General features: G+C 48.1%; 20 non-coding genes across 20 annotated transcripts; all 20 read right to left on the bottom strand.

Annotated features, from left to right (window-relative positions):
- Positions 1–215: 215 nt before the first annotated feature.
- Positions 216–288, bottom strand: trnaf-gaa (transfer RNA phenylalanine (anticodon GAA)). Its single transcript has one exon. It is a non-coding gene; the product is annotated as a tRNA-Phe (tRNA).
- Positions 289–1,385: 1,097 nt separating this feature from the next.
- Positions 1,386–1,458, bottom strand: trnaf-gaa (transfer RNA phenylalanine (anticodon GAA)). Its single transcript has one exon. It is a non-coding gene; the product is annotated as a tRNA-Phe (tRNA).
- Positions 1,459–1,771: 313 nt separating this feature from the next.
- On the bottom strand, positions 1,772–1,844 carry trnaf-gaa (transfer RNA phenylalanine (anticodon GAA)). The gene has a single exon. It is a non-coding gene; the product is annotated as a tRNA-Phe (tRNA).
- Positions 1,845–4,103: 2,259 nt separating this feature from the next.
- Positions 4,104–4,176, bottom strand: trnaf-gaa (transfer RNA phenylalanine (anticodon GAA)). The gene has a single exon. It is a non-coding gene; the product is annotated as a tRNA-Phe (tRNA).
- A 317-nt stretch (positions 4,177–4,493) lies between these two features.
- trnaf-gaa (transfer RNA phenylalanine (anticodon GAA)) lies at positions 4,494–4,566 on the bottom strand. Its single transcript has one exon. It is a non-coding gene; the product is annotated as a tRNA-Phe (tRNA).
- Positions 4,567–7,985: 3,419 nt separating this feature from the next.
- trnaf-gaa (transfer RNA phenylalanine (anticodon GAA)) lies at positions 7,986–8,058 on the bottom strand. The gene has a single exon. It is a non-coding gene; the product is annotated as a tRNA-Phe (tRNA).
- A 317-nt stretch (positions 8,059–8,375) lies between these two features.
- Positions 8,376–8,448, bottom strand: trnaf-gaa (transfer RNA phenylalanine (anticodon GAA)). The gene has a single exon. It is a non-coding gene; the product is annotated as a tRNA-Phe (tRNA).
- Positions 8,449–8,762: 314 nt separating this feature from the next.
- trnaf-gaa (transfer RNA phenylalanine (anticodon GAA)) lies at positions 8,763–8,835 on the bottom strand. The gene has a single exon. It is a non-coding gene; the product is annotated as a tRNA-Phe (tRNA).
- A 310-nt stretch (positions 8,836–9,145) lies between these two features.
- trnaf-gaa (transfer RNA phenylalanine (anticodon GAA)) lies at positions 9,146–9,218 on the bottom strand. Its single transcript has one exon. It is a non-coding gene; the product is annotated as a tRNA-Phe (tRNA).
- Positions 9,219–10,308: 1,090 nt separating this feature from the next.
- On the bottom strand, positions 10,309–10,381 carry trnaf-gaa (transfer RNA phenylalanine (anticodon GAA)). Its single transcript has one exon. It is a non-coding gene; the product is annotated as a tRNA-Phe (tRNA).
- A 317-nt stretch (positions 10,382–10,698) lies between these two features.
- On the bottom strand, positions 10,699–10,771 carry trnaf-gaa (transfer RNA phenylalanine (anticodon GAA)). Its single transcript has one exon. It is a non-coding gene; the product is annotated as a tRNA-Phe (tRNA).
- A 315-nt stretch (positions 10,772–11,086) lies between these two features.
- trnaf-gaa (transfer RNA phenylalanine (anticodon GAA)) lies at positions 11,087–11,159 on the bottom strand. The gene has a single exon. It is a non-coding gene; the product is annotated as a tRNA-Phe (tRNA).
- Positions 11,160–11,860: 701 nt separating this feature from the next.
- Positions 11,861–11,933, bottom strand: trnaf-gaa (transfer RNA phenylalanine (anticodon GAA)). The gene has a single exon. It is a non-coding gene; the product is annotated as a tRNA-Phe (tRNA).
- Positions 11,934–13,808: 1,875 nt separating this feature from the next.
- On the bottom strand, positions 13,809–13,881 carry trnaf-gaa (transfer RNA phenylalanine (anticodon GAA)). The gene has a single exon. It is a non-coding gene; the product is annotated as a tRNA-Phe (tRNA).
- A 313-nt stretch (positions 13,882–14,194) lies between these two features.
- On the bottom strand, positions 14,195–14,267 carry trnaf-gaa (transfer RNA phenylalanine (anticodon GAA)). The gene has a single exon. It is a non-coding gene; the product is annotated as a tRNA-Phe (tRNA).
- Positions 14,268–14,974: 707 nt separating this feature from the next.
- Positions 14,975–15,047, bottom strand: trnaf-gaa (transfer RNA phenylalanine (anticodon GAA)). The gene has a single exon. It is a non-coding gene; the product is annotated as a tRNA-Phe (tRNA).
- Positions 15,048–16,532: 1,485 nt separating this feature from the next.
- Positions 16,533–16,605, bottom strand: trnaf-gaa (transfer RNA phenylalanine (anticodon GAA)). The gene has a single exon. It is a non-coding gene; the product is annotated as a tRNA-Phe (tRNA).
- A 313-nt stretch (positions 16,606–16,918) lies between these two features.
- On the bottom strand, positions 16,919–16,991 carry trnaf-gaa (transfer RNA phenylalanine (anticodon GAA)). Its single transcript has one exon. It is a non-coding gene; the product is annotated as a tRNA-Phe (tRNA).
- Positions 16,992–18,088: 1,097 nt separating this feature from the next.
- On the bottom strand, positions 18,089–18,161 carry trnaf-gaa (transfer RNA phenylalanine (anticodon GAA)). Its single transcript has one exon. It is a non-coding gene; the product is annotated as a tRNA-Phe (tRNA).
- A 313-nt stretch (positions 18,162–18,474) lies between these two features.
- On the bottom strand, positions 18,475–18,547 carry trnaf-gaa (transfer RNA phenylalanine (anticodon GAA)). The gene has a single exon. It is a non-coding gene; the product is annotated as a tRNA-Phe (tRNA).
- Between the last annotated feature and the right edge of the window lie 3,038 nt (positions 18,548–21,585).

Below are 21,585 nucleotides of genomic sequence, written 5' to 3' on the forward strand. Positions count from 1 at the left end.
CCTATCATTTAATGATGGAGGGGAAACACAGCCTACTGGTGCACTTCGCTGCGCTATCAGCTCCGATATTTAAAAGCGACAAGTTTATGCAGCAGGTCCCGTGTCGCGCCTTTCTCTGACCAGTCAATGGTCAGCAGTGTTTTGGCGTGACTTTTGAGAAAATGCACCGTCAACCACTTACTTGAGTAGAGTGTACTTTGGAAACACCAAACCCTTGCCGAAACCCGGGATCGAACCAGGGACCTTTAGATTTTCAGTCTAACGCTCTCCCAACTGAGCTATTTCGGCACAAAGTCAACAGGCTGCAGTAGCATGTCCAAGCCTTGCCACAGACGCGAGCAAGAAAGAAAAACATGTCCAAAAAGCTGTTAATGGAGTTTTGCGAGTTGCCATATCATCCAATGATGGAGGGGAAACACAGCCTATTGGTGCACTTCGCTGCGCTATCAGCTCCGATATTTAAAAGCGACAAGTTTATGCAGCAGCTCCCATGTCACGCCTTTCTCTGACCAGTCAATGGTCAGCAGTGTTTTGGCGTGACTTTTGAGAAAATGCACCGTTAACCACTTCCTTGAGTAGAGTGTACTTTGGAAACACCAAACCCTTGCCGAAACCCGGGAGTGAACCAGGGACCTTTAGATCTTCAGTCTAACACTCTCCCAACTGAGCTAATTCAGCACAAAGTCAACAGGCTGCAGTAGCATGTCCAAGCCTTGCCACAGACGCGAGCAAGAAAGAAAAACATGTCCAAAAAGCTGTTAATGGAGTTTTGCGAGTTGCCATATCATCCAATGATGGAGGGGAAACACAGCCTATTGGTGCACTTCGCTGCGCTATCAGCTCCAATATTTAAAAGCGACAAGTTTATGCAGCAGCTCCCGTGTCACGCCTTTCTCTGACCAGTCAATGGTCAGCAGTGTTTTGGCGTGACTTTTGAGAAAATGCACCGTCAATCACTTCCTTGAGTAGACTATACTCTGGAAACACCAAAGCCTCGCCGAAACCCGGGATTGAACCAGGGACCTTTAGATCTTCAGTCTAACGCTCTCCTAACTGAGCTAATTCAGCACAAAGTCAACAGGCTGCAGTAGCTTGTCCAAGCCTTGCCACAGACGCGGGCAAGAAAGAAAAGCATGTCCAAAAAGCTGTTAATGGAGTTTTGCGAGTTGCCATATCATCCAATGATGGAGGGGAAACACAGCCTACTGGTGCACTTCGCTGCGCTATCAGCTCCGATATTTAAAAGCGACAAGTTTATGCAGCAGGTCCCGTGTCACGCCTTTCTCTGACCAGTCAGTGGTCAGCAGTGTTTTGGCGTGACCTTTGAGAAAATGCACCGTCAACCACTTCCTTGAGTAGACTGTACTTTGAAAACACCAAATACTTGCCGAAACCCGGGATCGAACCAGGGACCTTTAGATCTTCAGTCTAACACTCTCCCAACTGAGCTATTTCGGCACAGAACAGGCTGTGGTAGCTTGTCCAATCCGTACCACAGACGCGGGCAAGAAAGAAAAACATGTCCAAAAAGCTGTTAATGGAGTTTTGCGAGTTGCCCTATCATTTAATGATGGAGGGGAAACACAGCCTACTGGTGCACTTCGCTGCGCTATCAGCTCCGATATTTAAAAGCGACAAGTTTATGCAGCAGGTCCTGTGTCGCGCCTTTCTCTGACCAGTCAATGGTCAGCAGTGTTTTGGCGTGACTTTTGAGAAAATGCACCGTCAACCACTTCCTTGAGTAGAGTGTACTTTGGAAACACCAAACCCTTGCCGAAACCCGGGATCGAACCAGGGACCTTTAGATTTTCAGTCTAACGCTCTCCCAACTGAGCTATTTCGGCACAAAGTCAACAGGCTGCAGTAGCATGTCCAAGCCTTGCCACAGACGCGAGCAAGAAAGAAAAACATGTCCAAAAAGCTGTTAATGGAGTTTTGCGAGTTGCCATATCATCCAATGATGGAGGGGAAACACAGCCTATTGGTGCACTTCGCTGCGCTATCAGCTCCGATATTTAAAAGCGACAAGTTTATGCAGCAGCTCCCATGTCACGCCTTTCTCTGACCAGTCAATGGTCAGCAGTGTTTTGGCGTGACTTTTGAGAAAATGCACCGTTAACCACTTCCTTGAGTAGAGTGTACTTTGGAAACACCAAACCCTTGCCGAAACCCGGGAGTGAACCAGGGACCTTTAGATCTTCAGTCTAACACTCTCCCAACTGAGCTAATTCAGCACAAAGTCAACAGGCTGCAGTAGCATGTCCAAGCCTTGCCACAGACGCGAGCAAGAAAGAAAAACATGTCCAAAAAGCTGTTAATGGAGTTTTGCGAGTTGCCATATCATCCAATGATGGAGGGGAAACACAGCCTATTGGTGCACTTCGCTGCGCTATCAGCTCCAATATTTAAAAGCGACAAGTTTATGCAGCAGGTCCCGTGTCACGCCTTTCTCTGACCAGTCAGTGGTCAGCAGTGTTTTGGCGTGACCTTTGAGAAAATGCACCGTCAATCACTTCCTTGAGTAGACTATACTCTGGAAACACCAAACCCTTGCCGAAACCCGGGATCGAACCAGGGACCTTTAGATCTTCAGTCTAACGCTTTCCCAACTGAGCTATTTCGGCACAAAGTCAACAGGCTGCAGTAGCATGTCCAAGCCTTGCCACAGACGCGAGCAAGAAAGAAAAAAATTTCCAAAAAGCTGTTAATGGAGTTTTGCGAGTTGCCATATCATCCAATGATGGAGGGGAAACACAGCCTACTGGTGCACTTCGCTGCGCTATCAGCTCCGATATTTAAAAGCGACAAGTTTATGCAGCAGGTCCCGTGTCACGCCCTTTCTCTGACCAGTCAGTGGTCAGCAGTGTTTTGGCGTGACCTTTGAGAAAATAAACCGTCAACAACTTCCTTGAGTAGACTTTACTTTGGAAACATCAAACCCTTGCCGAAACCCGGGATCGAACCAGGGACCTTTAGATCTTCAGTCTAACACTCTCCCAACTGAGCTATTTCTGCACAGAACAGGCTGTGGTAGCTTGTCCAATCCGTGCCACAGACGCGGGCAAGAAAGAAAAACATGTCCAAAAAGCTGTTAATGGAGTTTTGCGAGTTGCCCTATCATTTAATGATGGAGGGGAAACACAGCCTACTGGTGCACTTCGCTGCGCTATCAGCTCCGATATTTAAAAGCGACAAGTTTATGCAGCAGGTCCCGTGTCGCGCCTTTCTCTGACCAGTCAATGGTCAGCAGTGTTTTGGCGTGACTTTTGAGAAAATGCACCGTCAACCACTTCCTTGAGTAGAGTGTACTTTGGAAACACCAAACCCTTGCCGAAACCCAGGATCGAACCAGGGACCTTTAGATCTTCAGTCTAACGCTTTCCCAACTGAGCTATTTCAGCACAAAGTCAACAGGCTGCAGTAGCATGTCCAAGCCTTGCCACAGACGCGAGCAAGAAAGAAAAACATGTCCAAAAAGCTGTTAATGGAGTTTTGCGAGTTGCCATATCATCCAATGATGGAGGGGAAACACCGCCTATTGGTGCACTTCGCTGCGCTATCAGCTCCGATATTTAAAAGCGACAAGTTTATGCAGCAGCTCCCGTGTCACGCCTTTCTCTGACCAGTCAATGGTCAGCAGTGTTTTGGCGTGACATTTGAGAAAATGCACCGTCAACCACTTCCTTGAGTAGAGTGTACTTTGGAAACACCAAACCCTTGCCGAAACCCGGGATCGAACCAGAACCTTTAGATCTTCAGTCTAACACTCTCCCAACTGAGCTATTTCTGCACAGAACAGGCTGTGGTAGCTTGTCCAATCCGTGCCACAGACGCGGGCAAGAAAGAAAAACATGTCCAAAAAGCTGTTAATGGAGTTTTGCGAGTTGCCCTATCATTTAATGATGGAGGGGAAACACGGCCTACTGGTGCACTTCGCTGCGCTATCAGCTCCAATATTTAAAAGCGACAAGTTTATGCAGCAGCTCCCGTGTCACGCCTTTCTCTGACCAGTCAATGGTCAGCAGTGTTTTGGCGTGACTTTTGAGAAAATGCACCGTCAATCACTTCCTTGAGTAGACTATACTCTGGAAACACCAAAGCCTTGCCGAAACCCGGGATTGAACCAGGGACCTTTAGATCTTCAGTCTAACGCTCTCCCAACTGAGCTATTTCGGCACATAGTCAACAGTCTGCAGTAGCTTGTCCAAGCCTTGCCACAGACGCGGGCAAGAAAGAAAAGCATGTCCAAAAAACTGTTAATGGCGTTTTGCGAGTTGCCCTATCATCCAATGATGGAGGGGAAACACAGCCTACTGGTGCACTTCGCTGCGCTATCAGCTTCGATATTTAAAAGCGACAGGTTTATGCAGCAGGTCCCGTGTCACGCCTTTCTCTGACCAGTCAATGGTCAGCAGTGTTTTGGCGTGACCTTTGAGAAAATGCACCGTCAATCACTTCCTTGAGTAGACTGTACTTTGGAAACACCAAAGCCTTGCCGAAACCCGGGATCGAACCAGGGACCTTTAGATCTTCAGTCTAACGCTCTCCCAACTGAGCTATTTCGGCAAAGTCTGCAGGCTGCAGTAGCATGTCCAAGCCTTGCCACAGACGCGGCAAGAAAGAAAAGCATGTCCAAAAAACTGTTAATGGCGTTTTGCGAGTTGCCATATCATCCAATGATGGAGGGGAAACACAGCCTACTGGTGCACTTTGCTGCGCTATCAGCTCCGATATTTAAAAGCGACAAGTTTATGCAGCAGGTCCCGTGTCACGCCTTTCTCTGACCAGTCAGTGGTCAGCAGTGTTTTGGCGTGACCTTTGAGAAAATGCACCGTCAACCACTTCCTTGAGTAGACTTTACTTTGGAAACATCAAACCCTTGCCGAAACCCGGGATCGAACCAGAACCTTTAGATCTTCAGTCTAACACTCTCCCAACTGAGCTATTTCTGCACAGAACAGGCTGTGGTAGCTTGTCCAATCCGTGCCACAGACGCGGGCAAGAAAGAAAAACATGTCCAAAAAGCTGTTAATGGAGTTTTGCGAGTTGCCCTATCATTTAATGATGGAGGGGAAAAACAGCCTACTGGTGCACTTCGCTGCGCTTTCAGCTCCGATATTTAAAAGCGACAACTTTATGCAGCAGGTCCCGTGTCGCGCCTTTCTCTGACCAGTCAATGGTCAGCAGTGTTTTGGCGTGACTTTTGAGAAAATGCACCGTCAACCACTTCCTTGAGTAGAGTGTACTTTGGAAACACCAAACCCTTGCCGAAACCCAGGATCGAACCAGGGACCTTTAGATCTTCAGTCTAACGCTTTCCCAACTGAGCTATTTCAGCACAAAGTCAACAGGCTGCAGTAGCATGTCCAAGCCTTGCCACAGACGCGAGCAAGAAAGAAAAACATGTCCAAAAAGCTGTTAATGGAGTTTTGCGAGTTGCCATATCATCCAATGATGGAGGGGAAACACAGCCTATTGGTGCACTTCGCTGCGCTATCAGCTCCGATATTTAAAAGCGACAAGTTTATGCAGCAGCTCCCGTGTCACGCCTTTCTCTGACCAGTCAATGGTCAGCAGTGTTTTGGCGTGACTTTTGAGAAAATGCACCGTCAACCACTTCCTTGAGTAGAGTGTACTTTGGAAACACCAAACCCTTGCCGAAACCCGGGATCGAACCAGGGATCTTTAGATCTTCAGTCTAACGCTCTCCCAACTGAGCTATTTCGGCACAAAGTCAACAGGCTGCAGTAGCATGTCCAAGCCATGCCACAGACGCGAGCAAGAAAGAAAAACATGTCCAAAAAGCTGTTAATGGAGTTTTGAGAGTTGCCCTATCATTTAATGATGGAGGGGAAACACAGCCTACTGGTGCACTTCGCTGCGCTATCAGCTCCGATATTTAAAAGCGACAAGTTTATGCAGCAGGTCCCGTGTCGCGCCTTTCTCTGACCAGTCAATGGTCAGCAGTGTTTTGGCGTGACTTTTGAGAAAATGCACCGTCAACCACTTCCTTGAGTAGAGTGTACTTTGGAAACACCAAACCCTTGCCGAAACCCAGGATCGAACCAGGGACCTTTAGATCTTCAGTCTAACGCTTTCCCAACTGAGCTATTTCAGCACAAAGTCAACAGGCTGCAGTAGCATGTCCAAGCCTTGCCACAGACGCGAGCAAGAAAGAAAAACATGTCCAAAAAGCTGTTAATGGAGTTTTGCGAGTTGCCATATCATCCAATGATGGAGGGGAAACACAGCCTATTGGTGCACTTCGCTGCGCTATCAGCTCCGATATTTAAAAGCGACAAGTTTATGCAGCAGCTCCCGTGTCACGCCTTTCTCTGACCAGTCAATGGTCAGCAGTGTTTTGGCGTGACTTTTGAGAAAATGCACCGTCAACCACTTCCTTGAGTAGAGTGTACTTTGGAAACACCAAACCCTTGCCGAAACCCGGGATCGAACCAGAACCTTTAGATCTTCAGTCTAACACTCTCCCAACTGAGCTATTTCTGCACAGAACAGGCTGTGGTAGCTTGTCCAATCCGTGCCACAGACGCGGGCAAGAAAGAAAAACATGTCCAAAAAGCTGTTAATGGAGTTTTGCGAGTTGCCCTATCATTTAATGATGGAGGGGAAACACAGCCTACTGGTGCACTTTGCTGCGTTATCAGCTCCGATATTTAAAAGCGACAAGTTTATGCAGCAGGTCCCGTGTCACGCCTTTCTCTGACCAGTCAGTGGTCAGCAGTGTTTTGGCGTGACCTTTGAGAAAATGCACCGTCAACCACTTCCTTGAGTAGACTTTACTTTGGAAACATCAAACCCTTGCCGAAACCCGGGATCGAACCAGAACCTTTAGATCTTCAGTCTAACACTCTCCCAACTGAGCTATTTCTGCACAGAACAGGCTGTGGTAGCTTGTCCAATCCGTGCCACAGACGCGGGCAAGAAAGAAAAACATGTCCAAAAAGCTGTTAATGGAGTTTTGCGAGTTGCCCTATCATTTAATGATGGAGGGGAAACACAGCCTACTGGTGCACTTCGCTGCGCTTTCAGCTCCGATATTTAAAAGCGACAACTTTATGCAGCAGGTCCCGTGTCGCGCCTTTCTCTGACCAGTCAATGGTCAGCAGTGTTTTGGCGTGACTTTTGAGAAAATGCACCGTCAACCACTTCCTTGAGTAGAGTGTACTTTGGAAACACCAAACCCTTGCCGAAACCCAGGATCGAACCAGGGACCTTTAGATCTTCAGTCTAACGCTTTCCCAACTGAGCTATTTCAGCACAAAGTCAACAGGCTGCAGTAGCATGTCCAAGCCTTGCCACAGACGCGAGCAAGAAAGAAAAACATGTCCAAAAAGCTGTTAATGGAGTTTTGCGAGTTGCCATATCATCCAATGATGGAGGGGAAACACAGCCTATTGGTGCACTTCGCTGCGCTATCAGCTCCGATATTTAAAAGCGACAAGTTTATGCAGCAGCTCCCGTGTCACGCCTTTCTCTGACCAGTCAATGGTCAGCAGTGTTTTGGCGTGACTTTTGAGAAAATGCACCGTCAACCACTTCCTTGAGTAGAGTGTACTTTGGAAACACCAAACCCTTGCCGAAACCCGGGATCGAACCAGGGATCTTTAGATCTTCAGTCTAACGCTCTCCCAACTGAGCTATTTCGGCACAAAGTCAACAGGCTGCAGTAGCATGTCCAAGCCATGCCACAGACGCGAGCAAGAAAGAAAAACATGTCCAAAAAGCTGTTAATGGAGTTTTGAGAGTTGCCCTATCATTTAATGATGGAGGGGAAACACAGCCTACTGGTGCACTTCGCTGCGCTATCAGCTCCGATATTTAAAAGCGACAAGTTTATGCAGCAGGTCCCGTGTCGCGCCTTTCTCTGACCAGTCAGTGGTCAGCAGTGTTTTGGCGTGACTTTTGAGAAAATGCACCGTCAACCACTTCCTTGAGTAGATTGTACTTTGGAAACACCAAACCCTTGCCGAAACCCGGGATTGAACCAGGGACCTTTAGATCTTCAGTCTAACGCTCTCCCAACTGAGCTATTTCGGCACATAGTCAACAGTCTGCAGTAGCTTGTCCAAGCCTTGCCACAGACGCGGGCAAGAAAGAAAAGCATGTCCAAAAAACTGTTAATGGCGTTTTGCGAGTTGCCCTATCATCCAATGATGGAGGGGAAACACAGCCTACTGGTGCACTTCGCTGCGCTATCAGCTTCGATATTTAAAAGCGACAGGTTTATGCAGCAGGTCCCGTGTCACGCCTTTCTCTGACCAGTCAATGGTCAGCAGTGTTTTGGCGTGACCTTTGAGAAAATGCACCGTCAATCACTTCCTTGAGTAGACTGTACTTTGGAAACACCAAAGCCTTGCCGAAACCCGGGATCGAACCAGGGACCTTTAGATCTTCAGTCTAACGCTCTCCCAACTGAGCTATTTCGGCAAAGTCTGCAGGCTGCAGTAGCATGTCCAAGCCTTGCCACAGACGCGGCAAGAAAGAAAAGCATGTCCAAAAAACTGTTAATGGCGTTTTGCGAGTTGCCATATCATCCAATGATGGAGGGGAAACACAGCCTACTGGTGCACTTTGCTGCGCTATCAGCTCCGATATTTAAAAGCGACAAGTTTATGCAGCAGGTCCCGTGTCGCGCCTTTCTCTGACCAGTCAGTGGTCAGCAGTGTTTTGGCGTGACTTTTGAGAAAATGCACCGTCAACCACTTCCTTGAGTAGAGTGTACTTTGGAAACACCAAACCCTTGCCGAAACCCGGGATTGAACCAGGGACCTTTAGATCTTCAGTCTAACGCTCTCCCAACTGAGCTATTTCGGCACAGAACAGGCCGTAGCTTGTCCAAGCCTTGCCACAGACGCGGGCAAGAAAGAAAAGCATGTCCAAAAAACTGTTAATGGCGTTTTGCGAGTTGCCCTATCATCCAATGATGGAGGGGAAACACAGCCTACTGGTGCACTTCGCTGCGCTATCAGCTTCGATATTTAAAAGCGACAGGTTTATGCAGCAGGTCCCGTGTCACGCCTTTCTCTGACCAGTCAATGGTCAGCAGTGTTTTGGCGTGACCTTTGAGAAAATGCACCGTCAATCACTTCCTTGAGTAGACTGTACTTTGGAAACACCAAAGCCTTGCCGAAACCCGGGATCGAACCAGGGACCTTTAGATCTTCAGTCTAACGCTCTCCCAACTGAGCTATTTCGGCAAAGTCTGCAGGCTGCAGTAGCATGTCCAAGCCTTGCCACAGACGCGGCAAGAAAGAAAAGCATGTCCAAAAAACTGTTAATGGCGTTTTGCGAGTTGCCATATCATCCAATGATGGAGGGGAAACACAGCCTACTGGTGCACTTTGCTGCGCTATCAGCTCCGATATTTAAAAGCGACAAGTTTATGCAGCAGGTCCCGTGTCACGCCTTTCTCTGACCAGTCAGTGGTCAGCAGTGTTTTGGCGTGACCTTTGAGAAAATGCACCGTCAACCACTTCCTTGAGTAGACTTTACTTTGGAAACATCAAACCCTTGCCGAAACCCGGGATCGAACCAGGGACCTTTAGATCTTCAGTCTAACACTCTCCCAACTGAGCTATTTCTGCACAGAACAGGCTGTGGTAGCTTGTCCAATCCGTGCCACAGACGCGGGCAAGAAAGAAAAACATGTCCAAAAAGCTGTTAATGGAGTTTTGAGAGTTGCCCTATCATTTAATGATGGAGGGGAAACACAGCCTACTGGTGCACTTCGCTGCGCTATCAGCTCCGATATTTAAAAGCGACAAGTTTATGCAGCAGGTCCCGTGTCGCGCCTTTCTCTGACCAGTCAGTGGTCAGCAGTGTTTTGGCGTGACTTTTGAGAAAATGCACCGTCAACCACTTCCTTGAGTAGATTGTACTTTGGAAACACCAAACCCTTGCCGAAACCCGGGAGCGAAGCAGGGACCTTTAGATCTTCAGTCTAACGCTCTCCCAACTGAGCTATTTCGGCACAAAGTCAACAGGCTGCAGTAGCATGTCCAAGCCTTGCCACAGACGCGAGCAAGAAAGCAAAACATGTCCAAAAAGCTGTTAATGGAGTTTTGCGAGTTGCCATATCATCCAATGATGGAGGGGAAACACAGCCTATTGGTGCACTTCGCTGCGCTATCAGCTCCAATATTTAAAAGCGACAAGTTTATGCAGCAGCTCCCGTGTCACGCCTTTCTCTGACCAGTCAATGGTCAGCAGTGTTTTGGCGTGACTTTTGAGAAAATGCACCGTCAATCACTTCCTTGAGTAGACTATACTCTGGAAACACCAAAGCCTTGCCGAAACCCGGGATTGAACCAGGGACCTTTAGATCTTCAGTCTAACGCTCTCCCAACTGAGCTATTTCGGCACATAGTCAACAGTCTGCAGTAGCTTGTCCAAGCCGGGCCACAGACGCGGGCAAGAAAGAAAAGCATGTCCAAAAAACTGTTAATGGCGTTTTGCGAGTTGCCATATCATCCAATGATGGAGGGGAAACACGGCCTACTGGTGCACTTCGCTGCGCTATCAGCTTCGATATTTAAAAGCGACAGGTTTATGCAGCAGGTCCCGTGTCACGCCTTTCTCTGACCAGTCAATGGTCAGCAGTGTTTTGGCGTGACTTTTGAGAAAATGCACCGTCAACCACTTCCTTGAGTAGACTGTACTTTGGAAACACCAAAGCCTTGCCGAAACCCGGGATCGAACCAGGGACCTTTAGATCTTCAGTCTAACGCTCTCCCAACTGAGCTATTTCGGCAAAGTCTGCAGGCTGCAGTAGCATGTCCAAGCCTTGCCACAGACGCGGGCAAGAAAGAAAAGCATGTCCAAAAAGCTGTTAATGGAGTTTTGCGAGTTGCCATATCATCCAATGATGGAGGGGAAACACAGCCTACTGGTGCACTTCGCTGCGCTATCAGCTCCGATATTTAAAAGCGACAAGTTTATGCAGCAGGTCCCGTGTCACGCCTTTCTCTGACCAGTCAATGGTCAGCAGTGTTTTGGCGTGACCTTTGAGAAAATGCACCGTCAATCACTTCCTTGAGTAGACTGTACTTTGGAAACACCAAAGCCTTGCCGAAACCCGGGATCGAACCAGGGACCTTTAGATCTTCAGTCTAACGCTCTCCCAACTGAGCTATTTCGGCAAAGTCTGCAGGCTGCAGTAGCATGTCCAAGCCTTGCCACAGACGCGGCAAGAAAGAAAAGCATGTCCAAAAAACTGTTAATGGCGTTTTGCGAGTTGCCATATCATCCAATGATGGAGGGGAAACACAGCCTACTGGTGCACTTTGCTGCGCTATCAGCTCCGATATTTAAAAGCGACAAGTTTATGCAGCAGGTCCCGTGTCACGCCTTTCTCTGACCAGTCAGTGGTCAGCAGTGTTTTGGCGTGACCTTTGAGAAAATGCACCGTCAACCACTTCCTTGAGTAGACTTTACTTTGGAAACATCAAACCCTTGCCGAAACCCGGGATCGAACCAGGGACCTTTAGATCTTCAGTCTAACACTCTCCCAACTGAGCTATTTCTGCACAGAACAGGCTGTGGTAGCTTGTCCAATCCGTGCCACAGACGCGGGCAAGAAAGAAAAACATGTCCAAAAAGCTGTTAATGGAGTTTTGCGAGTTGCCCTATCATTTAATGATGGAGGGGAAACACAGCCTACTGGTGCACTTCGCTGCGCTATCAGCTCCGATATTTAAAAGCGACAAGTTTATGCAGCAGGTCCCGTGTCGCGCCTTTCTCTAAACCAGTCAATGGTCAGCAGTGTTTTGGCGTGACTTTTGAGAAAATGCACCGTCAACCACTTCCTTGAGTAGAGTGTACTTTGGAAACACCAAACCCTTGCCAAAACCCGGGATCGAACCAGGGACCTTTAGATCTTCAGTCTAACGCTCTCCCAACTGAGCTATTTCGGCACAAAGTCAACAGGCTGCAGTAGCATGTCCAAGCCTTGCCACAGACGCGAGCAAGAAAGAAAAACATGTCCAAAAAGCTGTTAATGGAGTTTTGCGAGTTGCCATATCATCCAATGATGGAGGGGAAACACAGCCTATTGGTGCACTTCGCTGCGCTATCAGCTCCGATATTTAAAAGCGACAAGTTTATGCAGCAGCTCCCGTGTCACGCCTTTCTCTCACCAGTCAATGGTCAGCAGTGTTTTGGCGTGACTTTTGAGAAAATGCACCGTCAACCACTTCCTTGAGTAGAGTGTACTTTGGAAACACCAAGCCCTTGCCGAAACCCGGGATCGAACCAGGGATCTTTAGATCTTCAGTCTAACGCTCTCCCAACTGAGCTATTTCGGCACAAAGTCAACAGGCTGCAGTAGCATGCCCAAGCCTTGCCACAGACGCGAGCAAGAAAGAAAAACATGTCCAAAAAGCTGTTAATGGAGTTTTGCGAGTTGCCCTATCATTTAATGATGGAGGGGAAACACAGCCTACTGGTGCACTTCGCTGCGCTATCAGCTCCGATATTTAAAAGCGACAAGTTTATGCAGCAGGTCCCGTGTCGCGCCTTTCTCTGACCAGTCAGTGGTCAGCAGTGTTTTGGCGTGACTTTTGAGAAAATGCACCGTCAACCACTTCCTTGAGTAGATTGTACTTTGGAAACACCAAACCCTTGCCGAAACCCGGGAGCGAACCAGGGACCTTTAGATCTTCAGTCTAACGCTCTCCCAACTGAGCTATTTCGGCACAAAGTCAACAGGCTGCAGTAGCATGTCCAAGCCTTGCCACAGACGCGAGCAAGAAAGAAAAACGTCCAAAAAGCTGTTAATGGAGTTTTGCGAGTTGCCATATCATCCAATGATGGAGGGGAAACACAGCCTATTGGTGCACTTCGCTGCGCTATCAGCTCCGATATTTAAAAGCGACAAGTTTATGCAGCAGCTCCCATGTCACGCCTTTCTCTGACCAGTCAATGGTCAGCAGTGTTTTGGCGTGACTTTTGAGAAAATGCACCGTTAACCACTTCCTTGAGTAGAGTGTACTTTGGAAACACCAAACCCTTGCCGAAACCCGGGAGTGAACCAGGGACCTTTAGATCTTCAGTCTAACACTCTCCCAACTGAGCTAATTCAGCACAAAGTCAACAGGCTGCAGTAGCATGTCCAAGCCTTGCCACAGACGCGAGCAAGAAAGAAAAACATGTCCAAAAAGCTGTTAATGGAGTTTTGCGAGTTGCCATATCATCCAATGATGGAGGGGAAACACAGCCTATTGGTGCACTTCGCTGCGCTATCAGCTCCAATATTTAAAAGCGACAAGTTTATGCAGCAGCTCCCGTGTCACGCCTTTCTCTGACCAGTCAATGGTCAGCAGTGTTTTGGCGTGACTTTTGAGAAAATGCACCGTCAATCACTTCCTTGAGTAGACTATACTCTGGAAACACCAAAGCCTCGCCGAAACCCGGGATTGAACCAGGGACCTTTAGATCTTCAGTCTAACGCTCTCCTAACTGAGCTAATTCAGCACAACGTCAACAGGCTGCAGTAGCTTGTCCAAGCCTTGCCACAGACGCGGGCAAGAAAGAAAAGCATGTCCAAAAAGCTGTTAATGGAGTTTTGCGAGTTGCCATATCATCCAATGATGGAGGGGAAACACAGCCTACTGGTGCACTTCGCTGCGCTATCAGCTCCGATATTTAAAAGCGACAAGTTTATGCAGCAGGTCCCGTGTCACGCCTTTCTCTGACCAGTCAGTGGTCAGCAGTGTTTTGGCGTGACCTTTGAGAAAATGCACCGTCAACCACTTCCTTGAGTAGACTGTACTTTGAAAACACCAAATACTTGCCGAAACCCGGGATCGAACCAGGGACCTTTAGATCTTCAGTCTAACACTCTCCCAACTGAGCTATTTCGGCACAGAACAGGCTGTGGTAGCTTGTCCAATCCGTACCACAGACGCGGGCAAGAAAGAAAAACATGTCCAAAAAGCTGTTAATGGAGTTTTGCGAGTTGCCCTATCATTTAATGATGGAGGGGAAACACAGCCTACTGGTGCACTTCGCTGCGCTATCAGCTCCGATATTTAAAAGCGACAAGTTTATGCAGCAGGTCCCGTGTCGCGCCTTTCTCTGACCAGTCAATGGTCAGCAGTGTTTTGGCGTGACTTTTGAGAAAATGCACCGTCAACCACTTCCTTGAGTAGAGTGTACTTTGGAAACACCAAACCCTTGCCGAAACCCGGGATCGAACCAGGGACCTTTAGATTTTCAGTCTAACGCTCTCCCAACTGAGCTATTTCGGCACAAAGTCAACAGGCTGCAGTAGCATGTCCAAGCCTTGCCACAGACGCGAGCAAGAAAGAAAAACATGTCCAAAAAGCTGTTAATGGAGTTTTGCGAGTTGCCATATCATCCAATGATGGAGGGGAAACACAGCCTATTGGTGCACTTCGCTGCGCTATCAGCTCCGATATTTAAAAGCGACAAGTTTATGCAGCAGCTCCCATGTCACGCCTTTCTCTGACCAGTCAATGGTCAGCAGTGTTTTGGCGTGACTTTTGAGAAAATGCACCGTTAACCACTTCCTTGAGTAGAGTGTACTTTGGAAACACCAAACCCTTGCCGAAACCCGGGAGTGAACCAGGGACCTTTAGATCTTCAGTCTAACACTCTCCCAACTGAGCTAATTCAGCACAAAGTCAACAGGCTGCAGTAGCATGTCCAAGCCTTGCCACAGACGCGAGCAAGAAAGAAAAACATGTCCAAAAAGCTGTTAATGGAGTTTTGCGAGTTGCCATATCATCCAATGATGGAGGGGAAACACAGCCTATTGGTGCACTTCGCTGCGCTATCAGCTCCAATATTTAAAAGCGACAAGTTTATGCAGCAGCTCCCGTGTCACGCCTTTCTCTGACCAGTCAATGGTCAGCAGTGTTTTGGCGTGACTTTTGAGAAAATGCACCGTCAATCACTTCCTTGAGTAGACTATACTCTGGAAACACCAAAGCCTCGCCGAAACCCGGGATTGAACCAGGGACCTTTAGATCTTCAGTCTAACGCTCTCCCAACTGAGCTATTTCGGCACAAAGTCAACAGGCTGCAGTAGCATGCCCAAGCCTTGCCACAGACGCGAGCAAGAAAGAAAAACATGTCCAAAAAGCTGTTAATGGAGTTTTGCGAGTTGCCCTATCATTTAATGATGGAGGGGAAACACAGCCTACTGGTGCACTTCGCTGCGCTATCAGCTCCGATATTTAAAAGCGACAAGTTTATGCAGCAGGTCCCGTGTCGCGCCTTTCTCTGACCAGTCAGTGGTCAGCAGTGTTTTGGCGTGACTTTTGAGAAAATGCACCGTCAACCACTTCCTTGAGTAGATTGTACTTTGGAAACACCAAACCCTTGCCGAAACCCGGGAGCGAACCAGGGACCTTTAGATCTTCAGTCTAACGCTCTCCCAACTGAGCTATTTCGGCACAAAGTCAACAGGCTGCAGTAGCATGTCCAAGCCTTGCCACAGACGCGAGCAAGAAAGAAAAACGTCCAAAAAGCTGTTAATGGAGTTTTGCGAGTTGCCATATCATCCAATGATGGAGGGGAAACACAGCCTATTGGTGCACTTCGCTGCGCTATCAGCTCCGATATTTAAAAGCGACAAGTTTATGCAGCAGCTCCCATGTCACGCCTTTCTCTGACCAGTCAATGGTCAGCAGTGTTTTGGCGTGACTTTTGAGAAAATGCACCGTTAACCACTTCCTTGAGTAGAGTGTACTTTGGAAACACCAAACCCTTGCCGAAACCCGGGAGTGAACCAGGGACCTTTAGATCTTCAGTCTAACACTCTCCCAACTGAGCTAATTCAGCACAAAGTCAACAGGCTGCAGTAGCATGTCCAAGCCTTGCCACAGACGCGAGCAAGAAAGAAAAACATGTCCAAAAAGCTGTTAATGGAGTTTTGCGAGTTGCCATATCATCCAATGATGGAGGGGAAACACAGCCTATTGGTGCACTTCGCTGCGCTATCAGCTCCAATATTTAAAAGCGACAAGTTTATGCAGCAGCTCCCGTGTCACGCCTTTCTCTGACCAGTCAATGGTCAGCAGTGTTTTGGCGTGACTTTTGAGAAAATGCACCGTCAATCACTTCCTTGAGTAGACTATACTCTGGAAACACCAAAGCCTCGCCGAAACCCGGGATTGAACCAGGGACCTTTAGATCTTCAGTCTAACGCTCTCCTAACTGAGCTAATTCAGCACAACGTCAACAGGCTGCAGTAGCTTGTCCAAGCCTTGCCACAGACGCGGGCAAGAAAGAAAAGCATGTCCAAAAAGCTGTTAATGGAGTTTTGCGAGTTGCCATATCATCCAATGATGGAGGGGAAACACAGCCTACTGGTGCACTTCGCTGCGCTATCAGCTCCGATATTTAAAAGCGACAAGTTTATGCAGCAGGTCCCGTGTCACGCCTTTCTCTGACCAGTCAGTGGTCAGCAGTGTTTTGGCGTGACCTTTGAGAAAATGCACCGTCAACCACTTCCTTGAGTAGACTGTACTTTGAAAACACCAAATACTTGCCGAAACCCGGGATCGAACCAGGGACCTTTAGATCTTCAGTCTAACACTCTCCCAACTGAGCTATTTCGGCACAGAACAGGCTGTGGTAGCTTGTCCAATCCGTACCACAGACGCGGGCAAGAAAGAAAAACATGTCCAAAAAGCTGTTAATGGAGTTTTGCGAGTTGCCCTATCATTTAATGATGGAGGGGAAACACAGCCTACTGGTGCACTTCGCTGCGCTATCAGCTCCGATATTTAAAAGCGACAAGTTTATGCAGCAGGTCCCGTGTCGCGCCTTTCTCTGACCAGTCAATGGTCAGCAGTGTTTTGGCGTGACTTTTGAGAAAATGCACCGTCAACCACTTCCTTGAGTAGAGTGTACTTTGGAAACACCAAACCCTTGCCGAAACCCGGGATCGAACCAGGGACCTTTAGATTTTCAGTCTAACGCTCTCCCAACTGAGCTATTTCGGCACAAAGTCAACAGGCTGCAGTAGCATGTCCAAGCCTTGCCACAGACGCGAGCAAGAAAGAAAAACATGTCCAAAAAGCTGTTAATGGAGTTTTGCGAGTTGCCATATCATCCAATGATGGAGGGGAAACACAGCCTATTGGTGCACTTCGCTGCGCTATCAGCTCCGATATTTAAAAGCGACAAGTTTATGCAGCAGCTCCCATGTCACGCCTTTCTCTGACCAGTCAATGGTCAGCAGTGTTTTGGCGTGACTTTTGAGAAAATGCACCGTTAACCACTTCCTTGAGTAGAGTGTACTTTGGAAACACCAAACCCTTGCCGAAACCCGGGAGTGAACCAGGGACCTTTAGATCTTCAGTCTAACACTCTCCCAACTGAGCTAATTCAGCACAAAGTCAACAGGCTGCAGTAGCATGTCCAAGCCTTGCCACAGACGCGAGCAAGAAAGAAAAACATGTCCAAAAAGCTGTTAATGGAGTTTTGCGAGTTGCCATATCATCCAATGATGGAGGGGAAACACAGCCTATTGGTGCACTTCGCTGCGCTATCAGCTCCAATATTTAAAAGCGACAAGTTTATGCAGCAGCTCCCGTGTCACGCCTTTCTCTGACCAGTCAATGGTCAGCAGTGTTTTGGCGTGACTTTTGAGAAAATGCACCGTCAATCACTTCCTTGAGTAGACTATACTCTGGAAACACCAAAGCCTCGCCGAAACCCGGGATTGAACCAGGGACCTTTAGATCTTCAGTCTAACGCTCTCCTAACTGAGCTATTTCGGCACATAGTTAACAGTCTGCAGTAGCTTGTCCAAGCCTTGCCACAGACGCGGGCAAGAAAGAAAAGCATGTCCAAAAAGCTGTTAATGGAGTTTTGCGAGTTGCCATATCATCCAATGATGGAGGGGAAACACAGCCTACTGGTGCACTTCGCTGCGCTATCAGCTCCGATATTTAAAAGCGACAAGTTTATGCAGCAGGTCCCGTGTCACGCCTTTCTCTGACCAGTCAGTGGTCAGCAGTGTTTTGGCGTGACCTTTGAGAAAATGCACCGTCAATCACTTCCTTGAGTAGACTATACTCTGGAAACACCAAACCCTTGCCGAAACCCGGGATCGAACCAGGGACCTTTAGATCTTCAGTCTAACACTCTCCCAACTGAGCTATTTCGGCACAGAACAGGCTGTGGTAGCTTGTCCAATCCGTACCACAGACGCGGGCAAGAAAGAAAAACATGTCCAAAAAGCTGTTAATGGAGTTTTGCGAGTTGCCCTATCATTTAATGATGGAGGGGAAACACAGCCTACTGGTGCACTTCGCTGCGCTATCAGCTCCGATATTTAAAAGCGACAAGTTTATGCAGCAGGTCCCGTGTCGCGCCTTTCTCTGACCAGTCAATGGTCAGCAGTGTTTTGGCGTGACTTTTGAGAAAATGCACCGTCAACCACTTCCTTGAGTAGAGTGTACTTTGGAAACACCAAACCCTTGCCGAAACCCGGGATCGAACCAGGGACCTTTAGATCTTCAGTCTAACGCTCTCCCAACTGAGCTATTTCGGCACAAAGTCAACAGGCTGCAGTAGCATGTCCAAGCCTTGCCACAGACGCGAGCAAGAAAGAAAAACATGTCCAAAAAGCTGTTAATGGAGTTTTGCGAGTTGCCATATCATCCAATGATGGAGGGGAAACACAGCCTACTGGTGCACTTCGCTGCGCTATCAGCTCCGATATTTAAAAGCGACAAGTTTATGCAGCAGGTCCCGTGTCACGCCTTTCTCTGACCAGTCAGTGGTCAGCAGTGTTTTGGCGTGACCTTTGAGAAAATGCACCGTCAACCACTTCCTTGAGTAGACTTTACTTTGGAAACACCAAACCCTTGCTGAAACCCGGGATTGAACCAGGGACCTTTAGATCTTCAGTCTAACACTCTCCCAACTGAGCTATTTCGGCACAGAACAGGCTGCAGTAGCATGTCCAAGCCTTGCCACAGACGCGAGCAAGAAAGAAAAACATGTCCAAAAAAGCTGTTAATGGAGTTTTGCGAGTTGCCATATCATCCAATGATGGAAGGGAAACACGGCCTACTGGTGCACTTCGCTGCGCTATCAGCTCCGATATTTAAAAGCGACAAGTTTATGCAGCAGGTCCCGTGTCACGCCTTTCTCTGACCAGTCAGTGGTCAGCAGTGTTTTGGCGTGACCTTTGAGAAAATGCACCGTCAATCACTTCCTTGAGTAGACTATACTCTGGAAACACCAAAGCCTCGCCGAAACCCGGGATTGAACCAGGGACCTTTAGATCTTCAGTCTAACACTCTCCCAACTGAGCTATTTCGGCACAGAACAGGCTGCAGTAGCATGTCCAAGCCTTGCCACAGACGCGAGCAAGAAAGAAAAACATGTCCAAAAAAGCTGTTAATGGAGTTTTGCGAGTTGCCATATCATCCAATGATGGAAGGGAAACACGGCCTACTGGTGCACTTCGCTGCGCTATCAGCTCCGATATTTAAAAGCGACAAGTTTATGCAGCAGGTCCCGTGTCACGCCTTTCTCTGACCAGTCAGTGGTCAGCAGTGTTTTGGCGTGACCTTTGAGAAAATGCACCGTCAATCACTTCCTTGAGTAGACTATACTCTGGAAACACCAAAGCCTCGCCGAAACCCGGGATTGAACCAGGGACCTTTAGATCTTCAGTCTAACGCTCTCCTAACTGAGCTATTTCGGCACATAGTCAACAGTCTGCAGTAGCTTGTCCAAGCCTTGCCACAGACGCGGGCAAGAAAGAAAAGCATGTCCAAAAAGCTGTTAATGGAGTTTTGCGAGTTGCCATATCATCCAATGATGGAGGGGAAACACAGCCTACTGGTGCACTTCGCTGCGCTATCAGCTCCGATATTTAAAAGCGACAAGTTTATGCAGCAGGTCCCGTGTCACGCCTTTCTCTGACCAGTCAGTGGTCAGCAGTGTTTTGGCGTGACTTTTGAGAAAATGCACCGTCAACCACTTCCTTGAGTAGAGTGTACTTTGGAAACACCAAGCCCTTGCCGAAACCCGGGATCGAACCAGGGATCTTTAGATCTTCAGTCTAACGCTCTCCCAACTGAGCTATTTCGGCACAAAGTCAACAGGCTGCAGTAGCATGCCCAAGCCTTGCCACAGACGCGAGCAAGAAAGAAAAACATGTCCAAAAAGCTGTTAATGGAGTTTTGCGAGTTGCCCTATCATTTAATGATGGAGGGGAAACACAGCCTACTGGTGCACTTCGCTGCGCTATCAGCTCCGATATTTAAAAGCGACAAGTTTATGCAGCAGGTCCCGTGTCGCGCCTTTCTCTGACCAGTCAGTGGTCAGCAGTGTTTTGGCGTGACTTTTGAGAAAATGCACCGTCAACCACTTCCTTGAGTAGATTGTACTTTGGAAACACCAAACCCTTGCCGAAACCCGGGAGCGAACCAGGGACCTTTAGATCTTCAGTCTAACGCTCTCCCAACTGAGCTATTTCGGCACAAAGTCAACAGGCTGCAGTAGCATGTCCAAGCCTTGCCACAGACGCGAGCAAGAAAGAAAAACGTCCAAAAAGCTGTTAATGGAGTTTTGCGAGTTGCCATATCATCCAATGATGGAGGGGAAACACAGCCTATTGGTGCACTTCGCTGCGCTATCAGCTCCGATATTTAAAAGCGACAAGTTTATGCAGCAGCTCCCATGTCACGCCTTTCTCTGACCAGTCAATGGTCAGCAGTGTTTTGGCGTGACTTTTGAGAAAATGCACCGTTAACCACTTCCTTGAGTAGAGTGTACTTTGGAAACACCAAACCCTTGCCGAAACCCGGGAGTGAACCAGGGACCTTTAGATCTTCAGTCTAACACTCTCCCAACTGAGCTAATTCAGCACAAAGTCAACAGGCTGCAGTAGCATGTCCAAGCCTTGCCACAGACGCGAGCAAGAAAGAAAAACATGTCCAAAAAGCTGTTAATGGAGTTTTGCGAGTTGCCATATCATCCAATGATGGAGGGGAAACACAGCCTATTGGTGCACTTCGCTGCGCTATCAGCTCCAATATTTAAAAGCGACAAGTTTATGCAGCAGCTCCCGTGTCACGCCTTTCTCTGACCAGTCAATGGTCAGCAGTGTTTTGGCGTGACTTTTGAGAAAATGCACCGTCAATCACTTCCTTGAGTAGACTATACTCTGGAAACACCAAAGCCTCGCCGAAACCCGGGATTGAACCAGGGACCTTTAGATCTTCAGTCTAACGCTCTCCTAACTGAGCTAATTCAGCACAACGTCAACAGGCTGCAGTAGCTTGTCCAAGCCTTGCCACAGACGCGGGCAAGAAAGAAAAGCATGTCCAAAAAGCTGTTAATGGAGTTTTGCGAGTTGCCATATCATCCAATGATGGAGGGGAAACACAGCCTACTGGTGCACTTCGCTGCGCTATCAGCTCCGATATTTAAAAGCGACAAGTTTATGCAGCAGGTCCCGTGTCACGCCTTTCTCTGACCAGTCAGTGGTCAGCAGTGTTTTGGCGTGACCTTTGAGAAAATGCACCGTCAACCACTTCCTTGAGTAGACTGTACTTTGAAAACACCAAATAC

Source organism: Hypomesus nipponensis, chromosome 7 (assembly GCF_054491055.1).
Source record: "Hypomesus nipponensis isolate SF chromosome 7, ASM5449105v1, whole genome shotgun sequence".
NCBI lineage: Eukaryota > Metazoa > Chordata > Actinopteri > Osmeriformes > Osmeridae > Hypomesus > Hypomesus nipponensis.